At 44.6% G+C, this 14,579-nt stretch overlaps 1 long non-coding RNA gene across 2 annotated transcripts; it reads right to left on the bottom strand.

Annotated features, from left to right (window-relative positions):
• Positions 1-314: 314 nt before the first annotated feature.
• Positions 315-14,304, bottom strand: LOC148123112 (uncharacterized). 2 transcript variants are annotated; one of them, XR_015737274.1, is made up of 4 exons: positions 13,912-14,304; positions 13,720-13,822; positions 1,972-11,789; positions 315-1,222 (listed from the first exon to the last, which is right to left on the bottom strand). It is a non-coding gene; the product is annotated as an uncharacterized LOC148123112 (long non-coding RNA). The 2 variants fall into 2 exon arrangements; XR_015737273.1 differs by having other exon boundaries at positions 315-11,789; positions 13,912-14,111.
• Positions 14,305-14,579: the final 275 nt, after the last annotated feature.

Below are 14,579 nucleotides of genomic sequence, written 5' to 3'. Positions count from 1 at the left end.
TGAGCAAAGGGGTCATGGACATAATGGGGATCCCCAAGAGAGGGAGGAGTGATAATATGAACAAAGGGGTCATGGACATAATGGGGATCCCCATAGAAACATAGTGAGCTAGTGAGATCTCACTGACTCTAGATTGATAGCGGTAGAACCTGCTGAGTGTGGGGGACAATTGTGTGGCTTGGGCAGTCTTTGGGGCCACTGGCAATGGGACCAAGATTTATCCCTAGTTCTTGATCTGTCATCTTGGAGCTAATTCTTTTTGGAAGGATGTCGCGAACCGCCTCGAACCAGCAATGACGATGCGACCACGGAGCTCTTCTTGCGTGCAGTTTATTCAGGACCTTTGCTTCTCTCTCACTTCTCTCCTGTTTCTCTCTGTTTCAGAGCAGACCTCTCCCAGCCCTTATATAGGCTATGGTCGCCTATCCCGGAGTGCCACGTGGACATCGCCCATAGGCTCAAGCATATGCAAGCGACACACGATCATAGCAGGTCACAGGCCATCACCATAAAAGGAGTTGTTTATCACAGAGAGTGCTCACTTTCAGGGTGGCAGCCGGCGCCATCTTAAAGGCGCTGCTCCACGCAGCTCTCTACAGTTCCCCCTTTTTTGTTTTCACACAAGCAACAGGTAAGAGTAGAGGTCTGATCTCTGTCAAAAAAATTAGGAGCAATATACTGATGTCTAGCCAGGTGGTGTCCACCCAGAAAAACACCAGATCCGCCGGGTGCCTTTTGTGCAGAGGTGGGAGATCAAGCACCAACCCACATGCAATCATACTTGCTCTTCTTGAGACCAACATTACAAGCTCTCAAGTGCAGTGCACAAGCCTCGCAACCTGTGTCAACAATCTTTTAGCTAGCCATATTTGGGGAGACTGTCCTGCTTCAATGGCCGTAAAAGCCTGGATGATCATAGCTGCATTGCGATGCTGTGAGGTCCGTATGCAGCATATGTACCACAGACACACCAAGGAGGCAAGCACCATTAGACCTGTCAGGGCTCCTATTCCCCCCCACTCCTTAAAGTAACTAAAAGTTTGTCTCAGCATGTTAAGAAAAGCATCAGCAGAAGGTAGTTCCAGCCGTGTGGCATTCAGGGAAATGATCTGGTTGTTCAAGGTGTCCGTCAGGTTCTCGAACTCCTTGCTCCATTTTCCCTGGAGGTGTGTGCTCAGCTGCCGGCTCAGGGTACCATTCCTTGTAAAAATTCTCAGCCAATCTGGAAGTAATACATGAAGATGAGAGGGAATGAATACATCCTACACTGGTTAAAGTCACTAAATCATCCACTTGCTCTTGTAAGAGATCTACTCTTTGGTTTACTGTCAAAATGTCAGCTTTTAAATGACCATCAATGGATTTCAGAGTGGTCATTGTGGAGGCTTTTCTCTCCACGATTTCATTAACTGTCTCTGCAATCTGAGTTGTTGCAGCCATGGCAACAGCAGCTGTCGTGGCAGCTGCAGCAGATACAGCAATTGTGGAGACTAGGGCTGCTGTTATCCCAAAGTCTCATTTTGTTCTGAGCAAATGAGTGATCGGGAAGGTACCGGTATCAACTCTGACCGGGATGGGAACATATGTGGGAACTCTCATCACCACAGCCGTGTTATAAGTACCATTCCAGCATTGACTTGCGAGGCAAGTTGCATTAGATGAATTACACTAGATCACATCCTCTGTGTCATTGGTAATATTAGTCATACAGTAACATTTGAAAGAATGCCCTTTGTATCTCTGCTGGCAGAGATGTTAAGTAGCCAAACAGTCAAATTACGAAGGGCAGCAAAAGGCTCTAGGGATGAAAAGGCCCCTCTTTCATTAGAAAGAATCCATTGAAACCAGGGCCAAGTATTTTAAAACTTTTGACATAGAATGAACAGGTATAGGAATTGGTCATGCTTTTGCTATGGCCCACAAGATTTGTTCATTGGCCTGGATCAACAACAGGGACATCAGGACCATCACCATCAGTAGGATCACAGTCTGAGGCTTCATCTTGCTTGTCGTTCCTCTGCACCTGTACTTTTCTCACCAAGTGTTCCAGTACCCAAATAGGGTCCAAATGATCCTGTGGAAAAACACAAACAGAACCTCGTGCCCATGCCAGCACGGGATCAGGGCCATACCAGACCCCTGTCAGAATGTCTTTCCATTTCACTAGACCTTTAGGTTGGCTATTTGGACAAGCATGTCTGTCTGCTGAAGACTGGTTGGAATTATCCGAATTTAAAAAAATTCAAGGTAAATAAGGCCAAAGAAAGTCTACTCCTGGGGGTCTGCTGATGACCTATTCCCCCTTTTTGTTTTTGAAGCATTTCCTTCAAGGAGTAATGGGCATGCTCCACAAAGCCTTGGCCTTGTGGATTATAAGGCAGTCCATGTACAAGGTGAACACCCATACGTTGGCGAAACGATGTAAACTGTTTACCAGTATAGGCAGGGCCATTATCTGTTTTTAACTGTTGGGGTTTGCCCCATGTTGCCCATGCTTCTAAACAGTGGGCAATCACATTGTTCTCCTTTTCCCCTGTCATGGGAGTGGCATGCATGATACCAGAATAAGTATCCACAGAAACATGAACATACTTCAGTTTGCCAAATTCTGAAATATGAGTGACATCCATTTGCCACAGTTTAAGGGGGAGCAATCCATGCGGGTTGACCCCCAAAGTTTGAGGATGATGATATATGACACATTGTGGAAAATCCACAACCACCTTGCATGCATCAGCATGGGAAATGGCAAATTTTTGTTGTAGGGTCTTTGCGTTAACATGAAATTCTTTATGAAAGTCATGAGCCCTCTGCAGGGCAGAGGCAAGAAACACCCATTCTTGTCTGGTACACTGATCAACCTTGTCATTGCCAGCAGCTAGAGGGCCTGGCAAACCTGTATGTGCTCGAATATACACAAAATGTTGCACAAAAAAGGGATGTTTTCTCTGCCATAAAAGGCACTGTAGTTGGACAAATAATGCATGTACTGAACTTGATGCTTTTAAAGGTCCAGCACATTCAAGATGTTTTAAAGCATTAACTACATAAGCCGAATCAGAAATCAAATTAAATGCAAAGGAACAGGCCTTAAAGACCTCTACTACTATAGCTAATTCCACATGTTGGGGGGTTCCTGGGGAAAATTGGTGTGTAACAGGCTCTACAGAATCCACCATGTAGACTCCACAACTGTTTTTGGATCCATCTGTAAATATAACACTGGCCCCTGGTATAGGCTGCGAAGCAGTTATTTTAGGGAAAATTACAGGGTGTACTTTAAAGAATGACAGGAGAGGATGCTTAGGAAAATGACAATCAATGTATCCGGAATAAGAGCAACGCAAGATGGCCCAATCATCGATGGTGGCACATAACACTTTCATTTGAGCATTATCATATGGGACTAGCAACATCTTAGGCGGGCATCCAAAATGTTGTAAACAGGTTAAGACACCCTGGTGAGCAAGTATAGCCATAGCAGTGGGATAATGTTCTATAGATTTAGCAGGGGAAATTTTAAGATGGATCCACAGCAGTGGTCCCTCTTGCCATAATATACCTGTAGGTTGTAAATTTGTAGGTAGAATACACAGTGTGATATTCTCCACAGATTTTACTCTTTTTAAGAACGTTTTGGATAGCCTTTCTTTTACCAAAGCAAGTGCTTGTCTGGCCTCGTCAGTCAAGTACTTGGGGAGTCCAGGGCTGCATCCCCCGACAGGATCTCATATAGAGGTCTTAATTCATCATTAGTCATACCTAAGCTGCCTCTTATCCAGTTTATATCTCCTAATAATTTTTGAAAATCATTCAAAGTACGTAAATGGTCCTTTCTAATTTCCACCTTTTGCGGAACAATTTGATTATGTGTCACTTTAGATGCCAAATAATTAATCATCTTATCTTGTTGTACCTTTTCTGGGGCTATATGCAGAGCCCTTTTCTCTGCAACAGGTCTACTAAGACACCATAGGCTTCTTGTAACATGGACTCTTCCTTGGCACATAAAAGAATATCGTCCATGTAATGGAGGCATTTCAAACTTGGGAAACGAGTCCTCAGGGGTCTTAATGCAGAAGCTACAAATAGCTGACACATTGTGGGACTATTGGCCATTCCCTGAGGCAGGACAACCCACTGATATCTTTTGTCAGGCTCTTCATGGTTCACTGATGGTAAAGTAAATGCAAAGTGTTCACTGTCTTTGCCACATAAGGGTATAGAGAAAAAACAATCCTTAATATCCACTACAATTATTGGCCAATTATAGGAAGAGCGGATAATAAAGAGAGACCATGTTGAACTGGTCCCATCATATTCATCCTTTCATTAATGGCTCTGAGATCATGCAATAATCTCCATTTTCCAGATTTTTTCTTGATAACAAAAATGGGTGTGTTCCATGGGGAAAGAGAAGGTATTATATGTCCATTGTCTAGTTGTTCTTGAACTAACTGATGGGCTGCAAGCAGTTTTTCAGAAGAAAGTGGCCACTGAGGAACCCATACTGGCACATCCGATTTCCAGGAAATGGGGATACCTTCCTCAGTGGCCCCTAGGAAAAACCCAGCCCTTGTCTGGGCTTTCTAGGTTGTGGTGTGATAGGATCCTTGCGACCTCGTAGAAATTTCCCCAGTCCAAAATTTGGATGACATCCCATATCTTTCATAAAGAATTGCGCCTTCTCTGAATATTCATTGCTCAATTTATAGCCCATTTCCCTCATTAAGTCCCTTCCCCATAGAGATACAGGGAGCTAAAGAACATAAGGTTGGATGATTCCTGAATGCCCTTCCGAATCTTGCCAGTTTAACAGGTTAGTACTGATGTTAGGGGCATTAGCATATCCTAATCCCTGCAAGGTGTGAGACGAATTCTGAATAGGCCATCCTTTTGGCCAATCTTTGCTGGCTATAATGCTCTTATCTGCTCCTGTGTCCAATAGGCCTGTAAATTTTGTGCCATTAACTGTCAACTGTAAGGTAGGTCTTTGGTCCAAATCTAAGGATAGAAATGTCAAGTCAGTTCCTGAAGAACCAAATACTTTCTCTCCTCTGTCCTTCTTCTTAGCAGGATGTTGTTCATGTAGACTGGGTAGTATTACTAGCTGAGCTATTCTATCACCTGGGGAAATTGCTGTAATGCCTTTTGGCGATTCCACCATGATCTTTACAATGCCTGTGTAATCAGGGTCAATTATGCCAGGATGAACTCTTAGGCCTCCCAGAGTTGTGGATGATCTTCCAATTAACAGTCCTACTGTACCTGGCTGTAGAGGACCTGCAAAATCAGAATCCACTACCTGGACTCCCATTTGGGGTGTTAATACGAGTCTGGCGGTGGCATGGAGGTCCGACCCCACTGAACCTTCAGTGGCCCTTTTTGGTTCTTGGGGTGCCTGATTGTTGGCCATTGCTCATGGCTCACTTCCTGCTCCTGCTCCTCCATTTTCCTATATATTTGTGGGCCCTGAAGGCGGGGGCTCCATTGCCCGTTTTTTGACATGGGACCGAGGGGCTGTCCATTAATGTCCTTCACCGATGGACATTCATTCGCCCAATGTTTTCCCTATTTACATTAAGGACATATTGCTGGTTTTAGCTGCTGGGCTGTTTGTGGCCCTTGGGTGCCCTGTCGAGGGCTAGATCTTCGGGGGCAGTTACGCTTTAGATGGCCTGTTTGGCCACAAGCAAAGCAGGCTCCTGAATTCTCTCTGCCTTTTCCTAATCTCAAGACAGCAGCTGCTAAGACCGCATTCGTCAAAGGACCTCCAATCTCTCTGCATGCTTTCATCCAATACTCTAGCCCTCTGCTCCTATGCGGGTTAATTGCAGCCCTACATTCCTTATTACACTGCTCATACACTAATTGCTTAACAAAGGGCAAAGCAGGATCCCCAAATATTTTACCTGCTGCCTCCATCATTCTAGCTACAAAATCAGAGAAAGGCTCTACGGGTCCCTGTGTGATCTTAGTTAAATTGCCAATAACTTCCCCTTTATTGGGCAGAGATTTCCATGTGTGAGTGGCAAGAGTATTAATTTGATCGCACACCTGGGGGGGATATCCATTTTGTTGAGCAGCAAATCTGCCCTGCCCCAATAGCATATCTGCATCCCAAGATGCTTGAGCATCCCCAGCAGCTAAATTCCTTGCTGCCTGAACATTGGCAAATTCAATGAAAAATGCTTTCCAATCTAGATATTGACCACGGGGAAGACAAGCTCTTGCAAGGTTCGTCCAATCTGCTGGAGTCATTGCATATCTGTGTAAGGCTTCCACTTGAGCCACTGTAAAGGCAGCAGAAATGCCGTAAGTCCGAACGGACTCTGCTAAGGCCTTAACAGTTTTGAAATCTAACGGCTCATGATATCTATTACCTTTCTGGTCTTGAAATACTGGAAAAACTGTCAACATCCCTGTCCTTACTTTCCTCCACACTTCCGGGTTGAAAGTCATTCCTCCTTCAGCGCCAACCACTTCCGGATACGGAGGCGGAGCCGAAGGGGTTAAGCTTCGCCTTCCTTCTTTATTTTGTCCTGAATTTTCTTTCTCCCTGGCCTTTTTCCTGATCTTCATCTGATACATAGACTGTCGAAGAGATTCTAGGGGAGTCATATCCTCTTCTTCTTCCTCCTCATCTTCCTCTGACTCCATCCAGATGTTGGTATCTGAATCCTCTAACTCTGACAGAGTAGGGTACAGTCTTGCCTGTCCTTTCTTGGGTGCCTTTCCCATTTCCTTCTTGTCTAACCCCGTATCTGACTGGGCTTTTTCTGACCCCGCTCGCTCAGATCTCTCTTCCTGTAATTTTTCTAAAGCAGCCTGACCGTGCTCCATAGCTTTACTACACCTTTGATCTTCCAGGGACCCTCGTACTAGCCTCCAAATCGGCCTAACCCCCTTTTTTAGTGTACCCTGTTCTGCAGCAAAATCAAGATCACGTCCCAGTTTTTCCCAAGACGCTACACTAATATTGCCTAAGACTGCAAACCAGGGAGCCACTGTATCACATTCATTTAAAAACCTGTCCAATGTGCCTTTTCTTATTTTCAGATTCTTAGATCTAAGTAGCTCATTAAGAGCCAAAAAAAATGGGTGCGAAGAATAAGTGCCCATAATCGAACTATCTCCCTTCTATTACTCGCTACTCTCAGTTTTCGATTCGTCTGACAGCTCGCGAAGCTGCCTCAGTCTGACAGCTCGCAAAACCGCTTCAGTCTGACAGCTCGCGAAACTCTAGCCCCACTCTGGACATGGTCACTGATCCCCGCTCTGGACGAGGTCATTAATCCTGCTTTTTTCGCAGATCCCCCAAACTTACCTTGAGGACTTACTTGTGCACCCCTGACTGCTACAAGTTCTGGGCTCCAGGGAGAGGAAGTGGCTTCTCCCTGTCTGGGCCACCACTTGACGCGAATCGCCTCAAACCAACAATGACGATGCGACCACGAAGCTCTTCTTGGGCGCAGTTTATTCAGGACCTTTGCTTCTCTCTCACTTCTCTCCCACTTCTCTCCTCTTTCAGGGCAGACCTCTCCCAGCCCTTATATAGGCTATGGTCGCCTATCCCGAAGTGCCACATGGACATCGCCCATAGGCTCAAGCATATGCAAGTGACACACGATCATAGCAGGTCACGGGCCATCACCATAAAAGGAGTAGTTTATCACAGAGAGTGCTCACTTTCGGGCTCGTGGAGGGTGGCAGCCGGTGCCATCTTAAAGGCGCGGCTCCACGCAGCTCTCTACAGAGGGAGGCCTTGCTCAGCCTAGATATAGAGGGAAGGGTCTCGGTTCTGCCTCAAAGTGACTCCCCTTGGGAAGCCTTACTCTCTTTGGGGAGTGGGCACGGGGCTGTGTGGTGGTGGTGGCAGGGGTGGGGGTGGGGGAGCAGAAGGAGGGGAGGGAGTGGAACTGGGATAGGTATATAAAATGAGAAAAGATCCTTTTTTTTAAAAAAAAATCAATATTAACAAGAAAAAAGAAATAAAGAAGCATGCACTTTCACAGAACACAAAGTTGCTATGGAAATGAAGCCTGAAATCAACATCTTTTGAAAGAAGGAATTCATCTTTTCTTAATCTCTTTCACCCTTTCATTGTTCTCAGAATCATGTCCGATTTGTCTTCATATGTTTTAAACCATTCATTTTCTAGGAAAGGTGAGAAATCTACATTTTCATGCAAAATGGTCTTGCTGCATAAATACTAACAAAATTGAGTTAAAATTTCAGTTTTGACAGACACACAGGAAGAGCCTCCTCGCAGTCTTGACTTTTTTGTGTACACAGCTTCAAAGATGAAGCACTGGGTCATGCCTCCTGCTTTTGCTCCAGGAAGGGTTTAATTTCTTCTTATTTACGGTGTCAGAAATACACATATGCAATGCATACGGACCATATTCACCCCACTGTTGTCTACCATTCTCTCACTCTCACTGCCCCCTTTACCCACCCAGTCCTGCGTGTGTGTGTGTGTGTGTGTGTGTGTATGTGTGTGTGTGTGTGTGTGTGTGTGTGTGTGTGTGTACAAGACCTTTTCTGTTCCCTGACTTTACTTCCCTTCAGGATAAAAGCAGAAGAAAACAACAAGAGATTTTGTTCTCTTAAACTGGATCAGAGAGAACAACATCTAAAGTCAAGAGAACTGAGAACTCGAATTGCTGATGTGGAACAGGGCCATGACCGTCTTCATCAGAGCCGCTGTGATGCCAGGCAGTCTCTAGACTTTTGCCTGTGGAATAACAGGTGAGGGAGGGCCATTAGATCCTCCCCTGGAATTCAGCTGCCTCCACCCTGAACCTTTTCCAGTTCTCTGCAGGTCTGCTCCAGCTTCTTGCGGTGTCTGGAGGGGCGGGAACATGCAGAAGGTGGCAGCTGGAGCAGGGAGAACTCCATTTATGCAGCTATAGGGAAGTTGTTTGTGGAGCCCATTTGTTGATGTGGTTGTTCGGAGATTATTTGTGCTCCTTAAGTAAGCCCAATAAACGCCCTTATTAAGCTATCTAGACTTAGGTAGAATTGCTCTTTTATCTTTTGGCACTGCCCTACCTAGGCAAGCAAACATCTGGTCATTTCTTCCCAACCAAAGTCCATATACTCCTCCTAATTTTTCTCCTTAGGGACTTCTTAAAAACTTCTGACTTTAGATGCCCTGATGACACCAACACACAGCTGCTCACACACTTCTTAGATGATGCTCTCCCCTGCAGCTGATGCTCCCAGATCCAACACCTGGGTCCAAGATGCAGAGCTAGCAGGTGTGTGGGGATCTCCTCTGCCCCTTGAAATATGACTTAGCTGTATCAGAGGTTAATTTTTGTTTATTTATTTGTTTCTTGTTTGTTTTCCCTCACAGACAGATTAACACAATAGGGACTGATGAATGGTCCCTTCATAGGGCAAAAAATTAATGGGACCAATTTCTAGTAGACAGTTGAAACTAGGACACAAAACACATAAGCCTGGGCTGATTACATTTCCTGAGTTTTGGTCAGTCATCATATGGGTGCATTCTCCCCTCCTGCTTGTCTAATCAATACTGAAATGAGTGATGAACTTTCATTTTAACTAAACGAATGAGCAAAATTTAGTCATAGCTCCTCATCTCGTACAAAGCGACCACCTTGTAATTGTTTAGAGTATATTATTACTCAACAACAACTTCACTGCCATTTTTTCAGCTTAAAAGTTCCCAAACGGTGTGCCCTCGGTTACTCATGACAACTTTTGGGCCATGTCAATATGGAACGTCCTTATCTGCCTATAGCTGTGAAGGATTTGGCTCTGCTCCCTAAGTGGCTTTCTGGGAAATCTCAGTTCAATCCCATAAGAAAAATAATACCTGAAGCAGAGCGGGTTCCTGGCTTATTAAACAATGCTGCTGCTAAAGGGGTAGTTCATTGAATTAGTTCCTCACTTAGCAATCACTTATCCTTTTTTCTGCCTCTTCACCTGCTGAAGTTATGTACCAACAAGGTGTAGAAATGTATACAATTCACAATTCTCCCTTATGTAAATTTGTAATTCCTTACTTACAAGAAATTACAGACTTAATAATGATGGGAAAGACAGATCTTAAGCAACTCACTGGTAAAAAGCCTATAGAAATAACTGTGCCACCAAACAAAATGCATGTTGATTATTTGTTCCCCAGTGATAATAATCAGCAGATGGAATAGCATGTTCCTCCGATCTATAGATAATCAGTATCCAAAAGATCCCCAATTAAGATATTTTGAAAATGGCTCATGGGTATTGCTTAAAATTATCACTAAAAATCCTGTAGAGATTGGTTACATGATTTTACAGATGGCTCCTTTTTATATACATGCTCCACAAAAAGAGATTGTACCCTCCCCATTCTTCCTAACTTGACAGAAATGATTGTGCATATAGAAAGAGTGGAATGGAAGGATGGAAACATTTGGAATGAAGTCCTCAAAGATGGAGTACAGCAAACAAAGAGTTGGAATGGATGGTTCAAGAGCAACTTGAGGGAGAAATGGAAGAAAGGTTTAGTGTGCTCTCTCCTTCAGCTGAGAATCCTTGCCTTGAAAATAAAGGGATAAAAAGCATCCAATCTTATTCAGACAGGTCATTAATACTGAACTGCTGGGTCCTCTGTCTCTAGAGAGCAGGATGAGTTGGCCCAGGAGGAAAGCCAGGAACAGCATTGTTAATGCCAGCAGGAGGCTGCTGCAAACAGTCTTGTCTGTTTTGAGACTATAAATGCCTGGTCAGCTTACACATCCTTTCATGGGTGTGCTCTCAGCAGTGGCAAACTAAGGACTTGTATCCTGTCCTTTACATCAAAAACAGGTTTTTTCAATTCAGGCCTTTCAGGCACAGAGCATCCCAACTACCCAGATTCCTTTGTGTTATGACTACTACAGCGTCATTTACTACTAAGTTCATACTTTTGTACATCATAACAAATAGTTCAAAATAACAGTTAGACAGTCTTGGGGTAGGTTTAAAAGGCAAAATAACGGCAAACTGGAATCAGAAAAGTTTTTTTCCCCTCAGAGGTTCAAGGAATGCAAACACTATTACATGTTTGTCAAATTCCCTTGGAGGCCAAAAGGAGTTAAACCCAAAGTGCAATCAATAGGAGTTAGATTCTTTCAAAGTTTTCACCTTAAATTGTTTCTGGTACTGCCTGAGAATTCGTTTCATCGACTGCCTACAGACGGTGGTAGCACCTCACTCTCAGCCCTTCCTCCAAGAACTGCTGTGCTTTGGTACTATTCACACTTTTAATTTGTTTACAGCATCAGCTGGATACAGTCTTATTCTTTCCCTTTCTTTCTTTCTATCCTCTTCAAGACAGGGTTTCTCTCTGTAGACCTGGCTGTCCTAGAACTCCCTTTGCAGACCAGGCTGGCCTTGAACTCATAGAGCTCCATCTGCCTATGCCTCTCAAATGCTGGTTTTAAAGTCGGTCACCTCTACTGCCCAGCTGGTTATATACTTTCATGCTTACATGAGAAAACGCAATTGTTTTCTCCTTCTGAATTTTATGTGATTATTTATAGGTACTTCTGAGTATGCTGTTACCTTATAGAAGAGTCTTCTTGAGTTCAAAATTGAAATTATTTTAATTTTAAAGATCCTAAATCTTATAACCTGTCTTAGTTAGAGTTACTATTGCTGTGAAGAGACACCACGACCGCGGATACTCTTATAAGGACAACATTTAATTGAGCGAGCTTACTTACAGTTGCAGAGGCTCAGTCCATTATCATCATTGAGTGGAGGGGGCATGACCCTGAGAGTCCTACATCCTGCAGGCAAAAGGAAGTTGACTGACAGTCACACTGAGGGAAGCCTGAGCAAAAGAGACTTCAAGCTACCCCTACAATGACACACTTCTTCACACAAGGCCATACCTACTACTAGTACTACTTCCTTTGTGGGACATTTTCTTTCAAATCACCACATAGCCTTAGGTTTAAATCTTTAAAAGTTAATGATCATTGTTAATCAAGTGGACTTTTCATTTTTTTACTTTTGTGCTTGTCCTTGGTCTAATATGTGACCCAGACCCAGGCAAGGCAGGAAGTTAGAGGAGGCTCATGAGAGCCCATCCTCTATTAAAGGCATTATTTTATACACTATTTCACACTTGCAGTCGTAATTAGTAGTAAGGTTCTCAAATCAGCCTGACATCTGAAACTACAGCTGTCTGTGTCTGTCTCTGCTGTCAGGTGTATAGAGATCTGTGCTGGGCTTCACTACAGGCAAACAGTGCCTCTCCCTAGCTAGTCTCTGACTGAGCACGGCTCCAGGTGTGGCATGGGGCCCTGGTGGCTCCAGGAAAACACCATTGTGCCATATCTAGAATTTGACTTTGTCAAATACACATTTATGCATTTCTTTTTAGGATTGCTATTACAACTAAAAATTGATAATGGCCTTGCTTATACTAAAAAACTCTTTGAAGACTTCGGCAATTTATGAAATATTGATCATCTTACTAAAATCCCTTACTATCTACAAGATGAAGCTATGTGAAACAATAATTTGAAATACTTACTTGGCAAATTTTAAAAAATAAAAAGTGGTTTTATATACCCACCCAAATCCCCACATACTATGCTACATTCAGCTCTGCTAACTTTCAGACTTCACTTTGAAAGATCATGCTTTTTCTGCTTCCCCAGAGCCAGACACAGCCTAATGTATAAGAAAAAAAAAACACCCTCTAGAAACTAATCAATGGAAAGGGCCTGATGTTCCTCTAATATCAAGGTGAGATCATACTTATGTCTTTCCAGAAAATGAACAAGGTCTCAAAATGGCTCCCACTCTCATGCTTCTGACCAGGACAGCCTCCCAGAGAGCACTGGATCAATGAAATATCCCAAGGCAGACAACAAACCTATCAAGAGGGATGTCCCAAGGGGAAGAGTAAGCTGAGAGCTTGAGGAGACATCAATAGTCACCTAACCCCACATGGTCCTGCAGAACCTCAACAGCTGCTAGTCAAACAGTCTGCTCTTCCAGGACAGGGCCAGCACCCCAGCTTTCCTGATCCCCATCCCCAACAATGACGCCTCAGTGCAAACAGGAAGTAGTTGTATAGAAGATTTCATCAACCCTTATCTTTATCGATTATCAGCAAAAAGGCTGGGATGTAAGGTTTCAAACAGACAAACGGCTGAGGTGTCTACTTTGTAAAGATGTATGAAAAAGAAATCTACCTATCGGTGGGCCCTGCCAAGGTACGCCAGGCCTTGAGCAACAGAGTTAGTGCAAGAGGTTTGTTGGGGGAGGGAGGAAGCTGGGAGTGAAAGGCTATGTCAGGATGGGGACATGTGAGAGTCAGACAGACAGACAGAGAGACAAAGAGAAGAAGAGAGGCAAGAGAGGAGAAGAGGCAGGGGAGGGAAGAAGAGGCAAGAAAGGAAAGAGGAGCCAAGCGCGGAAAGAGGAGGCAAAAGAGCAAGCTGTGCCTGGCAGGCACTTTTGAGGGGTGTATATGTCGCATAGCTGACATGGAAAGGCACCTGGGTCCTGGCTTACCTGCTTTGGAGGCAGACGCAGGCTGCTGCTGTAGTAAAAACTAACATACTTAAAATATCAAAGTGAACCTGGCCTCCAGGTTCTTCCTGTATTCCTCAGTGCCTACCTGTTACATGACACTCTTGGCTGGCATATCCTACCCCTTACCCTAAACTTCCCCAAATCAACAAATCCTCAGCTCATTGTTACCACAGAGATGAAGTTGGTTCCTGAGACCCACAGCGAACTGAGAGGGAGAGGGGTGGGAGTTTGGGGGCCTCCATTTGGACTTGCATCCACACCACGGGACTCCCTGAGGAATGAAGACAGGAAGGTCAGTGGTTGTGTCCCCACACTGTGTCCTCCCCCATGGCTCTGCATTTCTCTGGCTTCTCCACTTACTTTTAAAGTCACAGAGGGTCAGCAGCGATGAGAATAGGATCAGGGCCTTGACTTGGGCCACATCTGTTTCAGGGAAGGCCCGTTTGTTCCTGTTCTCGTGGCAGACGGGTTTTTACTTTCACATTATCAGCAGTTAGAGTAGTGGCTCCCACAACCTAGCCCTATTTCATTTCCTTTTTGAAGGGCCTAGTGGTAGTCAACTCAGGGTGGGGGAGGTTTCACCCACTTAAAGTTACAGTATCAGGATTTGCTTGCCACTTCCTGGACCCGCAATGGTGGGGGACGCTGCAGGGGTTACTGCCATCAGTCAGCTCTTGGCCTCAGGGATAGGAGGGTGCATGGGTGCTCCTGAGGCATCCAGCCTTATCCAGGGAAGGGGCAGGGAGGGGATGGAGCTACTGGAGAATGCAAGATCTTATATTCAGGAAAGCCACTGGAGAGTGATCCAGGCGCCAGCCTGAAAGACCCAGCACAGTCTCATTACATGCTGAAAAGTTTTTACATCCCAACAAACCTCTCCGCCGACACAATAATCCAAATCAAACCGAATTAGAAAAAGCCCAGGTATAATGGATGCCGGCGCTCCAGGATGGCCTTCCAGGACCCCCAGGGACGGAGACTGGGAGTAAGACTTGAAAACCATGTGCTCCTTCTCTGGGGGACAGTTT

Source organism: Myodes glareolus, chromosome 2 (genome assembly GCF_982192425.1).
Source record: "Myodes glareolus chromosome 2, mMyoGla1.1, whole genome shotgun sequence".
NCBI lineage: Eukaryota > Metazoa > Chordata > Mammalia > Rodentia > Cricetidae > Myodes > Myodes glareolus.
Note: the sequence above shows the minus strand (reverse complement) of the source record. Positions and strands in the feature narration are given on the sequence as shown.